Genomic DNA, 26,509 nt, shown 5'->3' with positions numbered 1-26,509 from the left:
ATCTCCTACARTTGGGGTTTTATACAGCCACTGTGCTCACACACAGATGGAGAGCCAATCACAGCCCTCACTGGGCTAAGTATGCTCGATCAATTCTCTCAAAGAGGGAAAATAATATGAGCCGGTATTTGTCAGTGACTGCTTGTTACCCCCTGAAAGGTAAGGCTCTTTAGTATAAAGCCAGACTTATAAAGCCAGGTGCAGGGCATTAAGACATTGTTTCTATGCTGTAGCCTTCCCAACTGTAGGCATACTGGTAACTGCCAAAATAAAGGAAACACTTGGGAATAAAAAGTACACTACATACACTACACTACAAGTATGTGGACACCTGCTCGTCGAACATCTCATTCCAAAATCATGGGCATTAATAAGGAGTTGGCCCCCTTTGCTGCAACAGCCTCCACTCTTCTGGAAAGGCTTTCCACTAGATTTTGGAACATTGCTGCAGGGATTTGCTTCCATTCAGCAACAACAGCATTAGTGAGGTTGGGCACTGATGTTGGGTGATTAGGCCTGGCTCACAGCCGGCGTTACAATTCATCCCAAAGGTGTTCGATGTGGTTGAGGTCAGGGCTCTGTGCAGACCAGTCAAGTTCTTCCACACCAATCTCAACAAACCATTTCTCTATGGACCTCGCTTTGTGCACTGTCATGCTGAAACAGGAAAGGGCCTTCCCCAAACTGTTGCCACAAAGTTTGAAGCACAGAATCGTCCAGAATGTCATTGTATGCTGTAGCCCGAACCATGAAAAACAGCCTCAGACCATTATTCCTCCTCCACCAAACTTTACAGTTAGCACTATACATTAGGTCAGGTAGCGTTCTTCTGGCATCCTCCAAACCCAGATTCATCTGTCGGACTTCTAGATGGTGAAGCATTATTCATCACTCCARAGAATGCTTTTCCACTGCTCCAGAATCCAATGACGGCGAGCTTTACACCACTCCAGCCGACACTTGGCATTGCAAGTGCTTATTTGCAGCTGCTTGTGTCGTCTACCATTTCGCGGCTGAGCAGTTGTTGCTCCTAGACATTTCCACTTCACAATAACAACACTTACAATTGACCGGGGCAGCTCTGGCAGAGCAGAAATTTGACGAACTGACTTGGAAAGGTGGCATCCTATAACGGTGCCACGTTGAAAGTCACTGAGCTCTTCAGTAAGACGATTCTACTGACAATGTTTGTCTATGGAGATTGCATGGCGGTGTGCTCGATTTTATACACCTTTCAACAAYGGGTGTGGCTGAAATAGCTGAATCCAATCATTTGAAGGGGTGTCCACATACTTATGCATATATAGTGTATATGTTATGGCAGGGGTTCCCGCCCTCCGCCCCCCCACCGTCCCCCTGCGCGCTCGTGTGCCACGTCATTTTCTATGGGCACAAGCACCGTTCATGACACAAACTGTTTACACTCCTCTTTTTGACAGAGACAAAATTTTGCAGGTTTATTTCCTGAAATTCTATACATTTTGTCATGGGGTGCAGATAAAATTTTGCCGTTTTATAGCTCTGTTTCTTGTAATTCTATACATTTTGCTATGTCTAATATGTATTCATGTGATATTCAAGAGACTCAAACATTACAACAAAATTTATGGGCAAAAAAACCTAGCTAAAAAGCTGACATGGGCTAGTTGATCTGGACATTTCTGACAAGTTATAAATAGCTTTCTAAGGTACTGTATGCAATGAATGACATGAGAAGAGGAAAACTGGTGACGCACTACCCAATTTGGAAATTGCACTTTGTGCATTCTACTATTACAACTTTCAAGAGTAAGTTGAAAGCCGGGCTTAGTCCCTTTTATCTATTCATACAGTATACATTTCCTTAATACTTGTTTTTTGTTTGTTTTTTTGTTTACTGCCCCTTCGGCCCCCCACAGGCCTGAACCTGGGCCCAGGGGCTTCAGCCCCGGTAAACCCCTGTATTAAGCCGGCCCTGGCCAGGTGGTAATGACATTTTCCTCTAGGCCTGAACACACCTATTTTTCTGTGGACACTGAGGCAGGCTAGCCCACCTGGCTATCAGTAGCCCCTTTCTGTCAGGGCTACACACAACAAACACCCATTGTGTTCTGTCAGCATGGGAATGACTGAGGGATAGGTGCAGTTCAATAAACAGATCTTCTCATTACCATGACAATCTGGAATGTATTTGAGGATGTTTTGTCTCATTAGTTAGTTAACCGAAACCTCACATTCTGGAAGTGCGAATGGAATGTCTGACTGAAATAGGGACAAAAATTTGTGGTGATTCAATTTGTTGATAAAATATTGGACATGGTTGTTTGGTTGCGTGACAAAAGACCACATTTCAGGCAGAGTTAGAGCATTACCATATAGATGAGATAGGTGAGAGAGAGAGAGAGAGAGAGAGAGAGATTATGGTTGGTGTGTGCGCCGGCAGCATTAGGGTGTTATGCTACTAAACCACATTTTTGTATTTGTGATTCCAGGAGTGACTCTGCAAAGCCTTCATGATTGATGGCACACATATAGATCGACAGAGACAAAAAGGTTGGTGTCAGGGGAAGGCCCTAAAAATGGTAAGACTCCAGCCACCCAGGGCATATACTGTTCTCTCTGCTACTCCACGGCAAGTGGTACCGAAGTCGGGAACCAACAGGACCCGGAACAGTTTCTACCCCAAGCCATAAGACTGATCAATTGTTAGTTCAATTGTTAACCAAAAAGCTACCCAAACTATCTGCATGGACTCTTTTTGTACTAACCTTTTTGACTCATCACATACACTGCTGCTGCTGTTTATTATCTGTGACTTTATTTCTAGTTATATGTACATATCTACCTCAATAACMTCGTACCCCGGCACATCCACTCTGTACTGGTACCCCTTGTATAAAGCCAAGTTATCATTACTCATTGTGTATCTATTATTAATTATTGAATTACTTGTTTTACTTTTCTATTATTTCTCAATTTTCTTTCTCGGTGCATTGTTGGAAAAGGCTTGTAAGTAAACATTTCACTATCAGTCCAGACCTGTTTTTTACGACGCATGTGACAAAAAACATTTGATTGGATTTGATTGGATTTGTCTGTGCATGATCAATCAGTGTGATTAAGAGAAGCAGAGGAGACAGAGATGCCTGCTTTTCTGTGTCCAGACTATAACTCATAATCACAACTGACACATCAAAATATTCATGCTACCCTGTTCTGCATCCTACATACTGTAGTTTAGGTGATTGATATTATTTTCAACTGACTGACTAACTAACTTCGTCATTACATTTTCAAAACATGAAAGAATGAGAAAGAACGAAACCCCTGATTAGACTGTTGTCCTGACGTTACACACTTGGAACTCAAATGTTCTGACAAAACTAACAAGCAAGCCTTTCTTCGCTTAATCAACTGACCCGTAGACAGGTAGCTAGTCTGGGGTGGGGAGGGGGCACATGTGCACATTGTTTAGTAATCTTGTCAGTCATTGGTGCATGTGTTATCAACAGCTGTGAGGCTACGTGCAGCACAGCACAGGGCAGGAGATGGATATCAGACCAGATGCCGCTGAGTGACTGGCTTCTCCGCTTTCATCTGAGGCATGGGGGGGTGGGGCTGGGGAAGGTGGGTTGGATGCTGGCGAAGGTGGGATGGAGGCTGAGGCTGAGGCTGGGGCCGGAGGTGTGGAGGGCTATGGAGGTGGGCTGGGGCTGGAGTCTGTAACAAATACATTGTATGGACAAACACCTGGCTAGAATCTATCCAGGCTGAATCTTTTAGAAGGCTGTAGTCTGTAGCCACTCTCGATCACTGAGGTGTGTGATAATAGGGTTTATTAGGCTTCAGTCACTCCTCCAGTCCCTCTTAGTGTTTGATGTTGATTGGGTTCTTTCAGGACATGTTCCATACACTGTTTATTTGGCTTAGTAGCACTGTGTAGCTCAAGATGCTTCAGTTGATGATACAACTTGAATACAAAAGATTGTCACCCCCCGCAAGTACACTCTTTATTTTAATTCACTTCTATTTCAAATAAATTGTTGCATGGACTTTCTATTCAAGTTGGATTACTCCTGGGCTACAGCTCCGAAAGACAGATGGATAATCACTTTTAAGAGTAGAACACACCAGATTTTTGAACATTCTAAATTTAGCCACCAAGTTTGGTCACTATTTTTAACCACATTCGTCATAGCTTTTCATTAACTACATGTCAGAGTTCATTTGATTTTATTTGCATTCAACAGAAACATCAGAACAGTCCTCATTGATAGTTAAACCTTTACATAAAATGTTGAATATAAATTAAACTATTATATACTATTAACTACTACATAAATGAACATACTGACGTGAATCATAAATAACCATTAAGGCCTTTCCTCAATGGATGGAAAATGAACATCTTCTGCAAGAGAGCCACTGGGGTACATGTGTTGCATGAAGTCTCCTCCAGGAATAGTTTGACATGGTGTCTCTGTCCTGTAGGGGAGAGTGGGGTAAGTTGACCAATTGTTTACATTCAGCATCACTCCATCAAGGGAAATATAGTATTATTTCCAACAAAGATATCTACATATATTTCAGGTTGTTGTGTATCTGTGGAATAATTCAGAATTCATGTAAACAGTTTTTAAAACATAGCTTGCCCAAAAAAGTGGTCTCTTGGCACAACTTAGTGTAAGTTGATCTGCGGAACAGGGCACGTTAAGCCACTTACAAATGTCTGTTCTGAATGAAATATTACCACTACTTTTTTAAACCATGTCTATCTTAATTTCCAAAACACAATTTAAGCTCACGAAACATGGCACCAACACTTGTTGTGTTAATATTTTTGTTCAGTCTGTATGATAATGAGTATCAAGATTTTATTTGCTGCTCACATTTAACAGGTCTCCCTGGTAAAATAGATCCTTAATCTCAAAGAGATGTCCTTTATAAATAAATCAATACATTCAAAGTGTCACTATTCTCCTGTACACTCACCCCTTGACAGCGGTCGTCTTCTCTTTGACCTGTTTCTGGTCTGTTGGAAACTCAGGCTTCTGGAGCAGAAAGCCAATCTTGTGTTTGATGTCTTTGGCACTGAGGGAGGAGAGAGAGTGGGTAATGTTTGCCTACAGAATGTATTAAAACATCTCACAGTCGTGTGTCCTATTATATGTAATGCACTTACTGTATAACAGAACCAAGATGCCTGGCACACAAGGCTCGTATTCAACATACATTACTGTCTGAAAATATCCCATTGCAGCACAGACATGACATCTTTCAATTGTTAGAATCTCACATGACATGTTGCATTACTTTTGTTGCATCACATTTTAAACCTAGCATTTTCCAACTGTTACTGTTGCATTTATCCTCTTCCATACAACTCAATACATGTTCCATACATGTTGATAGTGATCTACAACAACATGCTAACAAAGTAGAATAACCATCTTACCTTTTTAAGCAGGTTGCTGGCAGTGTTGCTAATCCCTTACACATGTTGTATGTTTGCTCAATCCAAATCTAGGAGAATGATTTGCAGTGGTTTGGAGTTAAGAGGAGAAGTCTGTAAGTATGACTGTTAGTCCTCTCAGTGTTTCAGTGGTATGCTGCGGAACAGGGCACGTTAAGCCACTTACAAATGTCTGTTCTGAATGAAATATTACCACTACTTTTTTAAACCATGTCTATCTTAATTTCCAAAACACAATTTAACAATCAGAATTTCCTTTTTGTCTTTAAATAATTTTAAGCATCTTTTAAAACAGCCTTAACACCTAACACTTTGTACTTCTTTGTTTTAACACTTTTAACGGACCAGGCCCTGTTACCTCAAATCCCAGCAATAACGCCTTGTATTACACCTGGGAAGAAAACACTTCAATTTGTTAAACTTGCCATTGGCTCAACTTACCAGAGCAAACATTTTGACTATATTAGCCAACACAGCTACAAGTACGCACTTTCAAATCAAATCAAATAACATTTTATTTGTCACATGCGCCGAATACACCAGGTGTAGACCTTAGAGTGAAATGCTTACTTACGATCCCTTAACCAACAATGCAGTTTTAAGAAAATACCTTTAAAAAAGTAAGAGATAAGAATAACAAATAATTAAAGAGCAGCAGTGAATAACAATAGCGGGGCTATGKACAAGGGGTACCGGTACAAAGTCAATGTGCGGGGGCACCGGTGTCGAGGTAATATGTACATGTAGGTAGAGTTCAAATCAAATGTTATTGGCCACGTACACATGGTTAGCAGATGTTATTGCGAGTGTAGCGAAATGCTTATGCTTCTAGATCTGACAGTGTAGCAGTATCTAACAGGTAATATCTAACAATTCCACAACAAAACCTAATATCTAACATATTCCACAACAAAACCTAATACACACAGTCTAGTAAAGGAATGGRATAAGAATATATAAGTATAAAATATATGGATGAGCAGTGACAGAGCAGCTAAGATACAATAGATAGTAATGAATTTATAGTGAAGGATACAGTATGCAGTATATATACATGAGATGAGTCATGTGAGATATGTAAACATTCTAAAAGTGGCATTATTAAAGTGACTAGTGTTCCATTTTTTAAAGTGGCCAAGTCTGTAGGTAGGCAGCCGCCTCTCTGTGCTAGTGGTGGCTGTTCAACAATCTGATGGCCTTGAGATAGAAGCTRTTTTTGATTGATCTTGKCCAGCCATCTTGTCTCAAGAGGACCACAATGGAAATAAGTCCCAGACTTTATTGTGTGTTATCCTCGATGATTTTATTCATGTGCATGTATGGCTTTTAAGTTTTATGTGTGCTTGTTTTTTTAAATGGACAAATTAATAAACTAAACTTTTCAATCACTCTGTTCCAGCTTTGATGCACCTGTACTGACCTCACCTTCTGGATGGAAATGGGGGGAACAGGTAGTGGCACAGGTGGTTATTGTTCTTGATTATCTTTTTTGACTTCCTGTGACATCATGTGTTGTAGGTGTCCTGGAGGGCAGGTAGTTTGCCCCTGATTATGTGTTGTGCGGACCACATCACCCTCTGGAGAGCCCTGAAGTTGTGGGCTGTGCAGTTGCCATACCAGGCAGATACAGCCCGACAGGACGCTCTCAATTGTGCACCTTTAATTGTTTTACCTTTATTTAACTAGGCAAATCAGTTAAGAACAATTTCTTATTTACAATAACGGCCTAGGGACAGTGGGTTAACTGCCTTGTTCAGGGGTAGAATGACAGATTTTTACCTTGTCAGCTCAGGGATTCAATCTAGCAACCTTTCGGTTACTGGCCCAAAGCTCTAACCATTAGGATACCTGCTGCACCTGTAAAAGTTAGTGAGGGTTTTCAGTGACAAGCCACATTTTTTCAGCCTCCTGAGGTTGAAGAGGTGCTGCTGTACCTTCTTCACCACACTGTCTATATGTGTGGACAATTTCAGTTTGTCAGTGATATGTACACCGAGGAACTTAAAACTTTCCACCTTCTCCACTGCTGTCAACGTCGATGTGGATAGGGGGGTGCTCCCTTTGCTGTTTAGTGAAGTCCACGATCATGTATTTTGTTTTGCTGACATTGAGTGAGAGGTTATCGGGAGAGGGGTCGGGAGACACCGTGGCCCCATCCGACGATACCCCCGGACAGGGCCAAACAGGCAGGATATAACCCCACCCACTTTGCCAAAGCACAGCCCCCCACACCACTAGAGGGATATCTTCAAACACCAACGTACCATCCTGAGACAAAGCTGAGTATAGCCCACAAAGATCTCCGCCATGGCACAACCCAAGGGGGGGCGCCAACCCGGACAGGAAGATCACGTCATTGACTCAACCCACTCAACTGACGCACCCCTCCTAGAGACGGCATGGAAGAGCACCAGTAAGCCAGTGACTCAGCCCCTGTAATAGGGTTAGAGGCAGAGAATCCCAGTGGAGAGAGGGGAACCGGCCAGGCAGAGACAGCAAGGGCGGTTCGTTGCTCCAGTGCCTTTCCGTTCACCTTCACACTCCTGGGCCAGACTACACGCAATCATATGACCCACTGAAGAGATGAGTCTTCAATAAAGACTTAAAGGTTGAGGCCGAGTCTGCCTCTCTCACATGGGTAGGCAGACCATTCCATAAAAATGGAGCTCTATAGGAGAAAGCCCTGCCTCCAGCTGTTTGCTTAGAAATTATAGGGACAGTAAGGGGGCATGCGTCTTGTGACTGTAGCGTACGTGTAGGTATGTACGGCAGGACTAAATCGGAAAGATAGTTAGGAGCAAGCCCATGCAAGCCCAAAGCCCATAATGCATTGTAGGTCAGCAGTAAAACCTTGAAATCAGCCCTTGCCTTAACATGAAGCCAGTGTAGAGAGGCTAGCAAGATTCTAGCAGCCGTGTTTAGCACTAACTGAAGTTTATTTAATGCTTTATCCGGGTAGCCGGAAAGTAGAGCATTTCAGTAGTCTAACCTAGAAGTAACAAAAGCATGGATACATTTATCTGCATCATTTTTGGACAGAAAGTTTCTGATTTTGGCAATGTTACGTAGATGGAGACCCAGGGTCTCAAGCGTAATGATAAGTTTGGAGGGTACTATGGTGTTGAATGCTGAGCTGTAGTCAGGGAACAGCATTCTTACATAGGTATTCCTCTTGTCCAGATGGGATTGGGCAGTGTGATGGCGATCACATCTGTGGACCTATTGGTCTGTGGACCTATTGGGGCGGTAAGCAAATTGGAGTGGGTCTAGGGTGACAGGTAGGGTGGAGGTGATATGATCCTTGACTAGTCTCTTCAAGCAATTCATGATGACAGAATTGAGTGCTACGGGGCGATAGTAATTTAGTTCAGTTACCTTAGATTTCTTGGGAACAGGAACAATGGTGGCCATCTTGAAGCATGTGGGGACAGCAGAATGGGATAGGGATTGACTGAATATGCGCATGCTCTGAGGACGTGGCTAGGGATGCAGTCTGGGCCGGCAGCCTTGCGAGAGTTAACACGTTTAAATGTCTTACTCCAATCGGCCACGTAAAAGGAGAGCCCACAGTCTTTGGTAGCAGGCCGTGTCAGTGGCACTGTATTGTCCTCAAAACGCGCAGTTGTTTAATTTGTCTGGGAGCAAGGCGTCGATGTCCGCGACGGGGCTGGTTTTCTTTTTGTAATGCGTGATTATCTGTYGACCCTGACACATACGTCTTGTGTTTGAGCCGTTGAATTGTCTCTATACTGAGACTTTGCTTGTTTGATTGCCTTACGGAGGGAATAACTACACTGTTAATATTCGGCCATGTTTCCAGTCGCCTTGCCATAATTAAATGCAGTTATACGTGCTTTCAGTTTTGTGCGAATGCTGCCATCAATCCACAGTTTCTGGTTAGGGAATGTTTTAATAGTCACAATGGGTACAACATCTCCTATACACTTCCTTATAAACTCGCTCACCGCGTCAGCGTATACTTCAATGTTATTGTCTGAGGCTACCCGGAACATATTCCAGTCCAAGTGATCGAATACATTTTGAAGCGTGGAATCCAATTGGTCAGCCCAGCGATGGATAGACCTAAGCACGGGTGCTTCCTGTTTTAGTTTCTGCATATAGGAGGGGAGCAACAAGATGGAGTCATTGTCAGATTTGCCAAAAGGAGGGCGGGGGAGGGCCTTGTTTGCATTGCGGAAGTTACAGTAGCAGTGGTCGAGTGTGTTACTCGCTCGTGTACTGCAGTCGATATGCTGATAGAATTTAGGTAGCCTTGTTCTCAGATTAGCTTTGTTAAAATCCCCAACTACAATAAATGCAGCCTCAGGATATATGGTTTCCAGTTTGCATAAAGTCCAGTGAAGTTTCTTGATGGCCTTCTTGGTATCTACTTGCGGGGGGATATACACGGCTGTGATGATAACCGAGGAGAGTTCTCTTGGGAGATAATACGGTCGGCATTTGATTGTGAGGAATTCTACAGGTCAGGTGAACAAAAGGACTTGAGTTATTGTATGTTGTTACAATTACACCAGGAGTCATTAATCATGGAAGATACACCCCCGCCCTTCTTCTTACCAAAGAGATGTTTGTTCCTGTCTGCGCGATGCACTAAAAATCCCGTTGGCTGTATGGACTCCAACAGCATGTCCGCAGCTAGCCATGTCTCCGTGAAACAGAGTATGTTACAATCCCAGATATCTCTTTGGAAAGCAACTCTTGCCCTAAATTTTACATATACTCAGAAGCGGTGGGTGCTGGTTGTGCTGGTAAATTGATGTCTCTCTGATATCCAATAGTTCTTCCCGGCTGTATGTAATTACACTTAAGTTTTTCTCGGCGAACAATGTAAGAAATAATACATTAAAAAACTAAATACTGCACAGTTTCCTAAGGATTTGAAGCGAAGCTGCCATCTCTATCGGCGCCATCTTGCACATCTTGAGGTATTAAAGTGACTATGCATAGATAATAACAAAGAGCAGCAGCAGCGTAGAAGGGGGGATAACGCAAATAGTCTGGGTAGCCATTTAATTAACTGTTCAGGAGTCTTATGGCTTGGGGGTAGAAGATGTTTAGAAGCCTCTTGGACCTAGACCTGGCGCTCTGGTACCGTTTGCCGTGCAGTAGCAGAGAGAACAGTGACTGAGGTGGCTGGAGTCTTTKACAATTATTAGAGCCTTCCTCTGACAGCGCCTGGTATAGAGGTCCTGGATGGCAGGAAACTTGGCCCCTGTGATGTACTGGGCCGTACACACTACCCTCTGTAGTGCCTTGCGGTCAGAGACCGAGCAGTTGCCATACCAGGCAGTGATGCAACCAATCAGAATGCTCTCGATGGTGCAGCTGTAAAACCTTTTGAGGATCTGCCAAATATTTTCAGTCTCCTGAGGGGGAATAGGCTTTTTCGTGCTCTCTTCACGAATGTCTTGGTGTGCTTGGACCATGTTAGTTTGTTGGTGATGTGGTTACCAAGGAACTTGAAGCTCTCAACCTGCTCCACCTCAGCCCCGTCCATGAGAATGGGGGTGTGCTCGGTCTTCCTTTTCCTGTAGTCCACAATCATCTCCTTGGTCTTGATCACGTTGAGGGAGAGGTTGTTGTCCTTGTACCACATGGTCAGGTCTCTGACCTCCTCCCTATCGGGTGTCTCATCGTTGTCGGTGATCATCAGCAAACTTAATGATGGTTTGGAGTTGTGCGTGGCCGTGCAGTCATGAGTGAACAGGGGAGTACTAGAGGGGACTGAACAGGCACCCCTGAGGGTCCCCTGTGTTGAGGATCAGTGTGACGGATGTGTTGTTACCTACGCTTACCACCTGGGGGCGGCCCGTCAGGAAGTCCGGATCCAGTTGCAGAGGGAGGTGTTTAGTCCCAGGGTCCTTAGCTTAGTGATGAGCTTTGAGGGCACTATAGTGTTGAACGCTGAGCTGCAGTCAATGAATAGCATTCTCACATAGGTGTTCCCTTTGTCCAGGTGTAAAAGGGCAGTGTGGAGTGCATAGAGATTGTGTCATCTGTGTATCTGTTGGTGCGGTATGCAAATTGGAGTGGGTCTAGGGTTACTGAGATAATGGTGTTGATGTGAGCCATGACCAGCCTTTCAAAGCATTTCATGGCTACAGACGTGAGTGCCAAGGGTCGGTAGTCATTTAGGCAGGTTACCTTAGTGTTCTTGGGCACAGAGACTATGGTGGTCTGCTTGAAACATGTTGGTATTACAGACTCAGACAGGGAGCGGTTGAAAATGTCAGTGAAGACACTTGCCAGTTGGTCAGTGCATGCTCGGAGTACACGTCCTGGTAATCTGTCTGACCCTGCAGCCTTGTGAATGTTGACCTGTTTAGAGGTCTTACTCACTTCGGCTGCGGAGAGTGTGATCAAACAGTCATCCAGAACAGCTGATGCTCTCATGCATGTTTCAGTGTTACTAGCCTTGAAGCGAGCATAGAAGTTATTTAGCTCGTCTGGTAGGCTCGTGTCACTGGGCAGTTCGCGGCTGTACTTCCCTTAATAGTTTGCAAGCCCTGCCACATCCGACGAGCATCGGAGTCGGTGTAGTACAATTCGATCTTAGTCCTGTACTGACGCTTTGCCTGTTTGATGGTTCGTCGGAGGGCATAGCGGGATTTCTTATAAGCTTCCGGGTTAGAGTCCCGCTCCTTGAAAGCGGCAGCTCTACACTTTAGGTCAGTACGAATGTTGCCTGTAAATCCGTGGCCTCTGCTTGGGGTATGTATGTACAGTCACTGTGGGGACGATGTCCTCGATGCACTTATTGATAAAGTCAGTGACTGATGTGGTGTACTCCTCAATGCCATCGGAATAATCCTGGTACATTTTCCAGTCTGTGCTCGCAAAACAGTCCTGTAGTTTAGCATCTGCTTCATCTGACCACTTTTTTATAGAACGAGTCACTGGTGCTTCCTGCTTACATKTTTGCTTGTAAGCAAGAATCAGGAGGATATAATTATTGTCAGATTTGCCAAATGGCGGGTGAGGGAGAGCTTTGTACGTGTCTCTGTGTGTGGAGTAAARGTGGTCTAGAATTTTTTCCCCCTCTGGTTGCACATTTAACATGCTGGTTAAACTGATTTAAGTTTCTTCCCTGCATTAAAGTCCCCGGCCACTAGGAGCGCCACCTGGATGAGCATTTTCCTGTTTGCTTATGGCGGTATACAGCTCATTGAGTGGTATGTAGACAGCTACGAATAATACAGATGAAAACTTTCTAGGTAGATAGTGTGGTCTACTTTCATGCTAGGTTTAGGACCTCATAAATCATTTAGAGAACAACTGATGTATAGAATAATAGTAAAATGATCTACTATGGTTTAGAATCAAGCATCATGAAACCTCTAACACAAATACATTTGACTTGGTGAAATCAGTTTGAGACATAACTTGCATTATCCTTCAGACTCCATTAAATTAGCTCTTCCTAAATTTGGTCAAATTGTTACTTTGTGTATGGTTTCACAGAAACAAGGGTGGCTCAACTTAACTCTTAACTTACCCCACTCTCTACTACTATCTCTCCTTCGGGGAGAGGAAGCCTTAACCCACCCAATACACATACTGCTCTGGGGACAGACAAGAGGACATGCACCGGGGATTGGAAATAAGAGTGTGTGTCAGCTAAGACGTCATGTTCCTGAGGCCTCAGGGTAGGGACAGAGGCTGAAGCCACTGTTCAACTCAGAGATAGGTTGGGATGGGAAAGATGGGGCTTACCTTTTGGGGGGGGTTAATGTCCAATTTCAAATTACAGTACATTGACATTTAACATATGGAGTGACATATGGCATATGTAATCAGTATAGTCAGTTATTGAAAAATAGCTTAAAGTCTGGGTAGGGATGGGTGCGAGGTAACGCAATGGGTATRTCTGTAAGAACACAAGGAGTGGGTAACCTTTCAACTTTTTTTAGAACAGCTTTGTTAGTGTTTTGTAGCCTTCAAATGTCACAGCTGAAAGATGTTGATGTCTAGGTAAACAGAAACATGACTTTAAAATAAAACAGAGGTGCATGGTAAATAAAGGGCAAATATATCCAAACTAAAATACTCCAAATGCTACAGTGTTACACAACTAGCAAATAAGGGAAGTGCACTTATATGCACAACAATCAAACAATATAAATCTACATAGCAATAGGAACAAAATACCTTGGCCGCCACTCCACACTCATGCAATACACATTCAATAACGCGTCTGTAGTGGTCCATGTTGGTTTGGTTGAAAGAGGACTAATGACTGCAGGTGGGGGCATTTAAAGGGTTATCTGTGATCTGGTTGAATGGGGTGTGTGGTGACTAGTAGGGTTGCAGGCTCCCCTCCAGGGTAGAAGAGAAGTAGGAGGAGTTTTGTACAATTTGATTGTACATATGAGTTAGCTATGTTGTTTCTAGCAGCCACTCCCCACCAGACCTTTCAATTATGTGTACTTTGATCCACATTTGTTATCCATACAACCTGCTAAACAGGTTCCATAAACCACTCCTTATCTGAATGAAGGTTTCAGAGTAGACAAAACGTAACTCAGACTCACTCCCAGTCTACATCTCAACACAACATTGCCTCTACACTTGATGCATTTAACAACCAAAATGTATGTGTTCGTGAGAGTCTCAGCTTTCGATTCGTTTCTATCCTAAACCGTTCGAACTCTGCAGATGTTTTTGTGAGAAGACACATTTTCGGGATGTCTCCTGGTCTGACAAACAATGCTGTAGCTTTGCCACCTTCCACCACAGATACAGCAGCCCATGCAAAAAAAAACAGATATCTCTAGCTTAACCAGACAGATTTTGATGGGGAATTTTGTAGTATGCTAATTCGATTGACAAGCGGGCGAATCAATCGATTCTAGGGGGGTTAAGACTAGTGAAATTAAATGTATTATTTTCTTTATGACATTGTTATGCAGAATATAGATGATTATTGCTGTTAAGGCTGTTATTTTGTTTTTAAAAAAGCAACATTAAACTGAATGGTAATGTCAGAAGTCCATAATGGTTCCTAAGTGTGTCCCATTTCTCTGCTTGTCTTCTTTCACCTGCACTGACCTGAGAGAACTGGACAAGCCAAAGCTATATTGAACACAATTCTGAAGAGCTCTAGTGACACCCTGTGGTTAGGCTAAAACACATAGAATCTGCTGCTTCTATTACTCTCAAGTAATGTGGAATCAGTGGATTTAAAATGTTTTAGTGCTTTTTATTTCTCTACTCCTTCTTCTACCCATAAAGGATGCAACATACAATGTCAAAGACATATTTATTCAAACCATGTCAGGGATGTCATGAAGTCTCTCCAGTTCCATGACTCGCCACATGGAAACAACCACTCCACACAAGGGTGTTAATGAATCACCTTGTTCCTTAGCCCCCCGAGGACTCAAACATTTACCTGCTAATGCATTTGCATTCATCAAGCTATGCTTTCAGACAAAGGTCTAAGAGTATATAACCCTCTATAGCACCCTACATGCAAAGAGTCAACTAAACGCATTGTGCACTTTAAATCACAAAGTCCACCTTCTTTACACGTAATATCTCTGGCTCCTGCTGGTGGGAGATCAACTCTGCAGCCTGCAGTGAAGGACTATCCAACACAATGAAGTCCTTAGGGGGACCATTCGTTCCCTCAACCCTTTTAACCGCCTCTGTGTATGAAATGCACTGGACGGCTCTGACTTAGGCAACTTCATTCTCTTTCACCCTCGACGGGCACTCCAAATATGTAGTAACATGATTTCCAACAATTCACAGTTTGTTCCTCACATTCACCATGACCTTCTTTTCCACACCTTCCACATCTCTGAATCTTCCGCCTGCAGACACTTTATATCCATCAATGATGCATTGCAGCACACAGTATCATGCCAAAGATATGAAGTCACATTTTCTCCAGCCATGTCAGAGACGTCATGAAGAAAGTCTCTCCAGTTCCATGACTCACSACATGAAAAACAGCCATATGAAAACAACCACACCACCTGTTAATGAATCACTTTGTTGCTTAGCCCGCGAGAACTCAAACCTTTACCTGCAAATGCGTTTGCATTCATCAAGCTATGCTTTGTGTATAACCCTTTAAAGCACTCCTTTATAGCACCCTACATGCATTTAGTTGACTGAACGCATTGTGAACTTAATCATGAACTGTATCTTGAGAAAACCTTTTAAAACCTTTTAAGTGAAACCTACAGTTTTGATTTGCAGCCATTCTAAGTCCATTCTACAAACCACTCCTCATAACACCTTTCTATTACGTGGCATATTTTGATCCACAATTGTCATCCATACAACCTGCTAAACAGGTTCCATAAGCCACTCCTTATCTGAATGAAGGTTTCAGAGAAATGTAAACTTAAGTCAGACTCACTCACCTCCATTTTACGACTCAACACAACATTGCCTCTACACTTGATGCATTTAATCGGATGGTCTGTACTCTTTACTCTGAAAAAATTATTGGAACTCATTCCAAGTCTGTAGACCTGTCTGTTGACAAGAAAAATGGCAGCTGCTAATATTTCTGTTGCTAGGGACCAATTCTCTTGTTCGATCTGTCTGGACATATTGAAGGATCCGGTGGCAATTCCTTGTGGACACAGGTACTGTATGGACTGTATTGAGGACTGCTGGGATCAGGATGATCAGAGGGGAGTCTACAAATGCCCCCAGTGCAGACAGACCTTCTTCCCAAGGCCTGTTTTGAACAGAAACACAATGCTGGCTGAATTGGTGGAGGAATTGAAGACAGGACTCCAAGCTGCTCCACCTGCTCACTATTACGCTGGACCTGGGGATTTGGAGTTTGATGTCTGCACTGGGAGAAAATTCAAACCTGTTGAGTTCTGTCTTGTGTGTCACACCCTGATCTTCTTCACCTGTCCTTGTGATTGTCTCCACCCCTTCCAGGTGTCGCTTATTATCCCCGGTGTATATATCCCTGTGTTTCCTGTCTCTCCGTGCCAGTTCGTCTTGTTTGCCAAGTCAGCCAGCGTTTTTCCTTGCTCCTATTTCTCCTAGTCTCTGTTTGTTTCTAGTCCTCCTGGTTTCGACCCTTGCCTGTCCTGACTCCGAACCCGCCTGCCTGCCACTCTGACTGTTCTGATTACCAGCCTGCCTATCCCCTTGCACTGTTTTGGACTCGGATCTGGTTTCTGACCCTTGCCTGGCCTGACTTCGAGATTGCCTATCGTCTGGTACTGTTTGGACTCTGACCTGGTTTATGAACTCTCGCCTGTCCCCGACCTGCCTTTGCCTACTCCTTTTGTTTTAATACATATCGGAGCTCTACCATCTGCCTCCTGTGTCTGCATTTGGGTCTCGCCTTGTGCCCTTATAGTACAAACTGGCCATGACAGACCCAGCAGACTTGGACCCGCTCTGTCACGTTGTCTCCCTGCAGGGAGCCACCATTGGGAGGCATGAGGAGGTACTTCAGGACCTTTTGGAAGGGCTTCATTCCCTGACGGAACGCCACGACCAAGGGTTCAAGGCGATAATTGAGCAAATCAGTGAATTAGCTCATAGGCAGAACGTCCCGTCKGAGACCTCCCAACCACCCAGTAACCTTCCTACTAGTGGTGGATTGGTTCAACCTTCCCCGGCTCCCCGAGAGCCCCGCTTACCTCCTCCGGAACGTTATGCAGGCAATTCTGGTACCTGTCGGGCGTTCCTTTCCCAGTGCTCTCTCATATTCAAACTCCAGCCTTCTTCATTCCCGTCGGACCGATCAAGGATAGCGTATTTAATCGCGCTAATGTCTGGAAGGGCGCTCTCCTGAGCAACAGCTGTGTGGGAGCAGCAATCCGCTGTGTGCAAGAGCTTGGAGGAATTCATGGCAGAAGTGAGGAAGGTTTTTCGATACTCCGGTGCCCGGGAGGAAGACGGCTCAAAGTATTGCAGGTACATCTGAACTCCCATAGTGTGGCAGACTACGCAGTAGATTTTCGCACATTGGCCACCGAGAGTTCCTGGAATCCGGAGGCTCTGTTCGACACCTTCCTCCATGAACTGTCGGAGGGAATAAAGGACGAGCTCGCAGCTTGGGAAATAGCACTGGACCCCTTATCGCCCTTTCGATTAGGATTGATGGTCTCCTATGACAACACCGGTGTGAGAGGAGGTCAGGTCTCGGAAACACTTGTTTGTCTGATGCTAGCACTCGTCTTAAGGAATCGGGGAAATCCCCAAAGTGTGTATTTCCGAGGAGAGCCGAAAACACCCGAGGTACCCCGAGAATCATCAATGATGGGTGAGTTGGATACTCCTGAGCCTATACAAYTGGGAAGAGCTAGGTTATCGGTTGGGGAATGCTCATGTAGGCTGAGTTCAAACTGTTGTCTGTACTGTGGAGGGGCAGGACATTATGTAGCTACCTGCCMTGTTAGGAAACCCTTGTCTCTGGTGGGTACAACTGGGAGTTTGCCAGACTGGGAGTTCCCTAATTCCCAACACCTGCACTCCTATTTTTGTGCTTTTGCTGTTGGGAGACCAATCTAAGTCTCTCTGAGTGCTCATTGACTCTGGGGCTGATGAACGTTTCATGGATGCTACTATTGTTTCTGAACTTGGTATTCCCGCTTAACCCCTCTCTGTCCCCATGGATGCTAGGGCACTGGACGGCCGCTCATTTGGAAGAGTCACCCATAGTACAGTGCCAGTTCATATACAGGAAACCACAGTGAGACCATACAGTTCCTTCTCATTGCATCTTCCCATGTTCCTGTTGTCTTGGGATTTTCCTGGCTCCAAAATCACAACCCTGTTATTAACTGGACCATGCGCTCCATCCTGGGTTGGAGCCCATTTTGCCATTCCCACTGTCTTAAAGCAGCACAGCTGTCCCCGAGACGTCCTCCTCAGAGCATTAGCAAGGCTTTGGATGTCTCTGCCATTCCCACTGAATACCATGACCTCCTGGAAGTTTTCAGTAAGGCACGTGCTACTTCTCTTCCCCCACACCTTCCTTATGATTGTGCCATTGATCTCCTCCCAGGCACCACACCACCCCGTGGTCGGCTATATTCTCTATCCGAGCCGGAGACCAAGGCCATGGAGGAATACATAGAGGAGTCTCTGGCTACTGGAGGCGTCCGTCCATCTGCATCTCCTGCCGGAGAAGAAGGACAAGACCCTGCGTCCGTGCATTGACTACCGGGGTCTGAATGACATTACGATTAAAAATTGTTACCCACTACCACTCCTCTCCTCGKCTTTTGAACCTCTCCAGGGGTCCACCATTTTTTCCAAGCTGGACCTTTGGAATGTCTACCAACTGGTTTGGATATGCGAAGGAGATGAGTGGAAGACAGCATTCAACACAGCCAGCAGACATTATGAGTACCAGGTCATGCCGTTTGGACTCACCAACGCTGTCTTCCAGGCTCTGGTAAACGATGTACTCAGGGAAATGCTAAACCGTTTTGTATTTATCTACCTTGACGTCAGAAGGAGTTTACCGAAGCGCAGCGTGGTAAGTGTTCATGATTTTATTTAATATCAAAAAACACTCGAACAAAGTAACAAAACGAAAAAACAAACAGTTCTGTAAGGTGCAGACACTAAACAGAAAATAACTACCCACAAATGAAAGAGGGAAAAAGGACTACCTAAGTATGATTCCCAATCAGAGACAACGATAGACAGCTGCCTCTGATTGGGAACCACACTCGGCCAAAAACAAAGAAATAGAAAACATAGAAATAAAGAAACTAGAATGCCCACCCTAGTCACACTCTGTCCTAACCAAAATAGAGAATAAAAACCTCTCTATGGCCAGGGCGTGACATGTACTTCTTAACGTTTAACTACTTCTAGACTTTCAACCAATTTTAACAGTCCAAGTCTGTATACCTATCTATTAGCAAGAAAATAGCAGCTGCTAATATTTCTGTTGATAGGGACCAATTCTGTTGTTCGATCTGTCTGGATCGACTGAAGGATCCTGTGGCAACTGCCTGTGGACACAGATACTGTATGGACTATATTGAGGGCTGGTGGGATCAGGATGATCAGAGGGGAGTCTACAAATGCCCCCAGTGCAGACAGACCTTCATCCCAAGGCCTTTTCGGAACAGAAGTACAATGCTGGCTGAAGTAGCAGAGAAACTAAAGAATGCTAGACCAGTAGACGTGGAGTGTGACAAGATGGCGTAGCAGTGAAGACGTGTTTTTGTTTGTCCTCTCGTGTACTTTTGTATTTTTCTTCTTTTTTGTATATATTTATATTCCGGTAACCTGCCTCACCCAATGTGATACGGAATCTCTATTATTTTTAATTTTAGAACACATCCAAGAACCACCAGAAGCTAACAAGCTAATTAGCTACAAGCTATTTAGTCATTGTTAGCCACTGCTAGCGGCTTTTACCTTCTGCACAGATACCAACCCTGTTTTTAGCCTGGATAATACTCGCCAGTCTACCAGTATTGGACTGTCTCTCCACTACAACGCCGGATTCCTGCCGTAATCCCTGGACCACTACTTCTGATCTTCACAGATAGCTAGCACCCACCGTGGCACCCAGTACCGAAGCCATCCCTGAGGCCCACCTCCCGGCCTACTCAGCTGCTCACCCGGACTCACCGCTCCTCTGTCGACRCGGCGCCCCGCCGCACCACCACGACTGGTCTGCCGACGAATACTCCATCCGTTGTGCCTTCAACCGCCCTCCGTCGGAGCAGACGCTCCTACAAGCCCCGGGATACTAACTTTAAACGCCGTGTCGCCCACGTGCTAGTGTAGTGGCGACTACTCCGCAGCTTCCCTGTTCCATCTAATGCTGCTCCCTGGACACTATGATCACTTGGCTACATAGCTGATGCCTGCTGGACTGTCCATTCATCACGGTCCTCCATTCTGTTTATTTTTTATCTGTCGGCCCCAGCCGCAAACTCAGGCTCTGTGTGTAGTTAATCCGACCCTCTCTGCCTAGTCATCGCCATTTTACCTGCTGTTGTTGTGTTAGCTGATTAGCTGCTGTTGTCTCACCTGTTGTCTTAGCTAGCTCTCCCAATCAACACCTGCGATTACTTTATGCCTCGCTGTATGTCTCTCTCAAATGTCAATATGCCTTGTATACTGTTGTTCAGGTTAGTTATCATTGTTTTAGTTTACAATGGAGCCCCTAGTTCCACTCTTCATACCTCTGACACCTCCTTTGTCCCACCTCCCACACATGCGGTTGACGCGTGCACGCATTATCAGCATGTCGCAGAGGATTTTACAATCTCTCTTATCATCACCCAGTGCCTGGGCTTACCTCCGCTGTACCGCACCCCACCATACCCTGTTGCAGCACATTATCGCCTGAATCTATTCTACCACGCCAGAAATTCTGCCCCTTTTTATCTTTGTCCCAACTCGCTCTAGGCGACCAGTTTTGAATTAGCCTTTAGCCGCACCCTCATCCTACTCCTCCTCTGTTCCTCGGGTGATGTGTGGAGGTAAACCCAGGCCCTGCATTCCCGACCCTCATTTGTCTTGACTTCTGTGATCGAAAAAGCCTTGGTTTCATGCATGTCAACATCAGAAGCCTCCTCCCTAAGTTTGTTTTTACTCACTGCTTTAGCACACTCTGCCATCCACTGACGTCCTTGCGCGTGGTTGACGCAATGCTGGCCTTAGGGAGGCACCAAAAATTCTGCGTATTTCCAATTACCCACTATAACATTTTCCGTCAAGATAGTAATGCCAAAGGGGAGGAGTTGCAGTATTGATGCATAGGAGATAGCCTGGCAAAGTAATGTCAGTAACTTTTCCAGGTGCCATATCGCCAAACAGTTCGAATTCTAATTAAAAAAATTGTATCTGCTCAGCAAATAAGTTCTTGCTCACTGGTTGCTGGCCTGCTACCGACCCTCCTCAGCTCCCTCAGCCTGTCCTGGACACCATTTTGTGAATTGCATTCCGCACCCCCCATCTAGCTTCAGATGGTTTGCTTTCCTGTTAGGTGTCGCCATACTGGTATGCTTAAACACGCCCAGTCCTACAATCTAAAGGGCAGCATGCCTCAACTCACTCACACAAATCTATTGAAGGTAACCACCAGGTAATGAACCCTAAATCCGTATAGAGAGTGGCGCTTGAACCCTTCATAGACATTCATCTGAGCAACAGACTTGCCTCCAAATAGCACCTCTGCTGTCTTCAATGTTCGGATCTCAGTTGATCACTGCTCATTTGCCTGTATCCACGACGGGTCGCCTGTCAAACGGACCACCCCGTCAGTCACTTGTCAGGAATCGCTCCCTAAAACATCTTGGTCTGCAGCAGGCTTTTCTAATTGACTCTGGCCCGGATATGCCTGGAAGGATATTGACCTCATCCCGTCGAGTTGAGGATGCCTGGTTCCTATGTCTGTTTAAAAGTAACTGTCCTCACCATCTTAGATAGCAGCATGCCCCGTTCAAAAATGCAGAACTAAGAACAGATATAGCCCTTGGTTCACTCCAAGCTGACTGCCCTTGACCAGCACAAAAAACATCCTGTGGCGGACTGCAATAGCATCGAATAGTCCCCCTATGATAACTGTTCAGGGAAGTCAGGAACTAATACACGCGGTCAGTCAGGAAGCAAAGGCTAGCTTTTTCAAGCAGAAATTTGCATCCTGTAGCTCTCGTCCAAAATGTTCTGGGACACTGTAAAGTCCATGGAGAACAAGAGCACCTCCTCCCAGCTGCCACTGCACTGAGGCTAGGTAACACGGTCACCACCGATAAATCCATGATAATCGAAAACTTCAACAAGCATTTCTCACGGCTGGCCATGCCTCCTGGCTACTCCAACCCCCCCCCCCCCCCAACCCCGCAGCTACTCGCCCAAGCGTCCAGCTTCTCCTTTACCAAATCCAGATAGCAGATGTTCTGAAAGAGCTGCAAACCTGGACCCATACAAATCAGCTAAAACAACTAAACGATATCATAACCGCCATCGATAAAGACAGTACTGTGCAGCGGTCTTCATCGACTGGTCAAGGCTTTCGACTCTGTCAATCACCATATTCTTATCGGCAGACTCAGATGCCTCGGTTTTTCTGATGACTGCCTTGCTGGTTCACCAACTACTTTGCAGACAGAGTTCAGTGTGTCAATCGGAGGGCATGTTGTCTGGTCCTCTGGCAGTCTCTATGGGGGTACACAGGGTTCAATTCTCGGGGCCGACTCTTTTCTCTTGTATATATCAATGATGTTGCTCTTGCTGCGGGATTCCCTGATCACCTCTACGGAACGACACAATTCTGTATACTTCTGGCCCTTCCTTGGACACTGTGCTATCTAACCTCCAAACGAGCTTCAATGCCATACAACACTCCTTCCGTGGGCTCCAACTGCTCTAAACGCTAGTAAAACCAAATGCATGCTTTTCAACCGTTCGCTGCCTGCACGCCCGCCCGACTAGCATCACCACCCCGGAAGGTTCCGACCTAGAATATGTGGACATCTATAAATACCTAGGTGTCTGGCTAGACTGTAAACTCTCCTTCCAGACTCATATTAAACATCTCCAATCCAAAATCAAATCAAATCTAGAATCGACTTTCTATTTGGCAACAAAGCCTCCTTCACTCACGCCGCCAAACTTACCCTAGTAAAACTGCTACCTACCGATCCTTGACTTCGGCGATGTCATCTACAAAATAGCTTCCAATACTCTACTCAGCAAACTAGATGCAGTTTATCATAGTGCCATCCGTTTTGTTACTAAAACACCTTTAATCAACCACCACTGCGACTGTATGCTCTAGTCGGCTGGCCCTCGCTACATATTCGTCGCCAGAACCACTGGCTCCAGGTCATCTATAAGTCCATGCTAGGTAAGCTCCGCCTTATCTCAGTTCACTGGTCACGATAACAACACCCACCCGTAGCACGCGCTCCAGCAGGTATATCTCACTGATCATCCCAAAGCCTACACCTCATTTGGCCGCTTTCCTTCGCTAGTTTCTCGTGCTGCCTGTGACTGGAACGAATTGCAAAAATCGCTGAAGTTGGAGACTTTTATTTCCCTCACCAACTTTAAACATTTGCTATCTGAGCAGCTAACCGATCGCTGCAGCTGTACATAGTCTACCTACCTACCTCATCCCCATACTGTTTTAATTTATTTACTTTTCTGCTCTTTTGCACACGATCATCTGATGATTTATCACTCCAGTGTTAATCTGCTAAATTGTAATTATTCGCTCCTATGGCCTATTTATTGCCTACCTCCTCATGCCTTTTGCGCACAATGTATATAGACTCTTTTTTTCCCTACTGTGTTATTGACTTGTTTATTGTTTACTCCATGTGTAACTCTGTGTTGTTGTCTGTTCACACTGCTATGCTTTATCTTGGCCAGGTCGCAGTTGTAAATGAGAACTTGTTCTCAACTAGCCTACCTGGTTAAATAAAGGTGAAATAAAAAAATAAAAAAWATATTTTAAAAAATCTGCACAGGGAGAAAATCCTGTCTGGTGTGTCTGGCCTTACTGCGAGTCTCATCTCCAGCCTCACTTTGAATCTCCTGCCTTTAACAAGCACAAGCTGGTCAAAGCCTCCACACAACTACAGCAGAAGATCTGCTCTCTTCATGATAAACTGCTGGAGATTTACTGCCATACCAATCAGCAGTGTATCTGTTATGTGTTTGTTAGATGAACATAAAGGTCATGATACAGTCTCAGCTGCAGCAGAAAGGACAGAGAAACAGAATCAGTTGAAATTGAAACAGGAAACATTCCTACATAAAATAAACTGGGGGAGATTGAGAAGTTCAAAAAAGCTCTGATGCCACTGAAACCCTTTGCCAATGTAACAGTAGAGGACTATAAGAGGATCTTTGCTGAGCTGATCTGCTCCATTGAAAGAAGGGGCTTTGAGGTAAAGGAGCTGATCAGAGCCCAGGAGAGGGCTGAAGTGATTTGTGCTGAAGAACGCCTGGAGCGAATGTGGCAGGAGGTGGCTGAGCTAAGGAGGAGAGACTCTGAGCTGGATCTCTCACACACAGAGGACAACATCTATTTCCTCCAGAGGTACAAAGACCACTATGATCATATTTTGTCTGAAAGATTGCATATACCACCATCCTGTGTGGCTCAGTTGGTAGARCACGGTGCTTGTAAAGCCCGTGTTTGAGGTTCGATTCCCATGGGGAACCTGTACAAAAATGTATTAAGTCGCTCTGGATAAGAGCATCAGCTAAAATGTAAATCAACACAGGCTGTGATTTTGGGAAGGTGAAGGAATCTTACCTAAAGCAAAAGCTGGAAAGCTACTGTAAGAGGGGGCTGTGGTAAATGAAAATTCCAGTATATTTGATCATTTTAAACAAGGTACACATACAAAATGAGTACACAACTTACACAAAAGTACACAACTTATTTCCATTGTGGTCCTCTTTCATGATAGCATTTGGCAAGTTTGGCATATGTGGCAGGACGAAAAAACAGAAGCTAAAATGGCAGGCCAATTTGTTTATTTAGTCAGTGCAATCTGTCCACATGATGCAACCAGTACAGCCAAGCTCGGGAGAATAATTACCAGTGCAATCTCCTTTTGGAGCCAATACAATTCAAAATACTAGTTTTTGCAGTTATTGTGAAGAATTTGGTGATGATGATTTTGATTGTCCTTGCCACTCGTGGAACGATTTAGGAGACTTGGGATCTACAGGTGGTAGGATAGTGTCGGATTTGCTTGACTTCATGAAGATACTCTTATATTATGAGATCAAGTAAAAATTAAAAGCAAAACATGTTTTAAAGAGATGTGGGTCTTTCTATAAGTAATGGGGCCAATGCCTGATTTTGGGATCAACATTTCTAAATCGTTTGAAACAAAAATAAAATGATTTTTATGCAGTTCCACGAATGTACTTAGAGGAATACAAGTGAATATATGCAAATTGGCCCATAAGTCCACCAACAGTGCATTTAGAAAGTATTCAGACCCCTTGACTTTTTCCACATTTTGTTACGTTACGGCCTTATTCAAAATTGGATTAAATGCTTTTTTCCCTCATCAATCTACACACAATATCCCATAATGCCAATGCAAAAACAGTCTTCTTGGGTATGACGCTACAAGCTTGGCACACCTGTATTTGGGGAGTTGCTCCCATTATTCTCTGTAGATCCTCTCAAGCTTTGTCAGGTTGGATGGGGAGCGTCGCTGCACAGCTATTTTCAGGTCTCTCCAGAGATGTTGGATCGGGTTCAAGTCCGGGCTCTGGCTGGGCCACTCGAGGACATTCAGAGACTTGTCCCGAAGCCACTCCTGCGTTGTCTTGGCTGTGTGTTTAGGGTCGTTGTCCTGTTGGAAGGTGAACCTTCGCCCCTCTCTGAGGTCCTGAGTGCTCTGGAGCAGGTTTTCATCAAGGATCTCTCTGTACTTTGCTCCGTTCATCTTTCCCTTGATCCTGACTAGTTTCCCAGTCCCTGCCGCTAAACAACATCTCCACAGCATGATGCTGCCACCACCAGGCTTCACCGTAGGGAAGGTTCCAGGTTTCCTCCAAACGTGACGCTTGGCATTCAGGCCAAAGAGTTTGGTTTAGTCATACCAGAGAATCTTGTTTCTCATGGTCTGAGTCATTTATTTGCCTTAGGGAAAACTCCAAGCAGGCCTTTTACTGAGGAGTGGCTTCCGTCTGGACACTCTACCATAAAAGCCTGAATGGTGGAGTGCTGCAGAGATGGATGTGCTTCTGGAAGGTTCTCCCATCTCCACAAAGGATCTCTGGAGATCTGTAAGCGTGCCCATCGGGTTCTTGGTCACCTCCCTGACCAAGGCCCTTCACCCCCAATTTCTCAGTTTGACCAGGTGTAACGGATGTGAAATGGCTAGCTAGTTAGCGRGTACGCGCTAATAGCGTTTCAATCGGTTACGTCACTTGCTCTGAGACTTGAAGTAGGGTTTCCCCTTGCCCTGCAAGGGCCGCGGCTTTTGTGGAGCGATGGGTAACGATGCTTCGTGGGNCGGCTTTTGTGGAGCGATGGGTAACGATGCTTCGTGGGTGACTGTTGTTGATGTGTGCAGAAGGTCCCTGGTTCGCACC

General features: G+C 44.8%; 1 pseudogene; it reads left to right on the top strand.

Moving 5' to 3' along the window:
* The first annotated feature begins 15,976 nt into the window (after window positions 1-15,976).
* LOC111975982 (E3 ubiquitin/ISG15 ligase TRIM25-like) lies at window positions 15,977-24,588 on the top strand (annotated as a pseudogene).
* The last annotated feature ends 1,921 nt before the right edge of the window (window positions 24,589-26,509 follow it).

This window comes from Salvelinus sp. IW2-2015, linkage group LG16 (genome assembly GCF_002910315.2).
Source record: "Salvelinus sp. IW2-2015 linkage group LG16, ASM291031v2, whole genome shotgun sequence".
In the NCBI taxonomy this organism is placed as follows: Eukaryota; Metazoa; Chordata; class Actinopteri; order Salmoniformes; family Salmonidae; genus Salvelinus; species Salvelinus sp. IW2-2015.
The sequence above is the reverse complement of the archived record's forward strand: the minus strand, read 5'-3'. Positions and strand labels throughout refer to the sequence as shown.